The following is a 503-nucleotide window of genomic DNA, read 5'->3' on the forward strand; positions in this document are numbered from 1 at the left end:
TCACTTAGCATAATGCCCTCAAGGTCCTGGTAGTGTGGGTAAGAATGCCTTTCCTTTGTAAGGCTGAATAATATTCCATGGTATGGGTGCCCCACATTGTGCTGACCCGCGGCGTGGGTGCCCCACGTTGTGCTGATCCGTTCGTCTGTCACTGGACATTTGGGTTGTTCCCACCTTTTGGCTACTGTGAATAATCCTGCTGCAAACATGGGTGTACGGATATCTGTCCTGCTTGCTTTCCATTTGTCTGTATACCCAGAGGTAGAATTGCCAGATCACATGTTAATTCTGTGCTTCATGTTTTGAGGACTGTTATACTGTTGTTCTGATCAGAACCATCCTTGTGGGTATGGCATGGCACCGCTGTTTCTGGTGCCTGCTGTCCCCCGCTCATCTGCAACTACCAGGTTAAGCTCATGTCAGCAGCCAAACTTCTCTTCCTTCTTCTCTCCTTACGCACCTCCAGCTTCTAACACTCTCCGTTGGGGGGATAATGTATCTTC

The 503-nt window shown here is 48.9% G+C and overlaps 1 protein-coding gene across 1 annotated transcript in view; it reads left to right on the top strand.

Annotated features, from left to right (window-relative positions):
- ATP6V1E1 (ATPase, H+ transporting, lysosomal 31kDa, V1 subunit E1) overlaps window positions 1–503 on the top strand; it is a 49,684-nt gene that overhangs the window by 46,083 nt on the left and 3,098 nt on the right. The window lies entirely within an intron of this gene.

Source organism: Mandrillus leucophaeus, unplaced genomic scaffold, assembly GCF_000951045.1.
Source record: "Mandrillus leucophaeus isolate KB7577 unplaced genomic scaffold, Mleu.le_1.0 Scaffold270, whole genome shotgun sequence".
Taxonomy (NCBI): Eukaryota; Metazoa; Chordata; class Mammalia; order Primates; family Cercopithecidae; genus Mandrillus; species Mandrillus leucophaeus.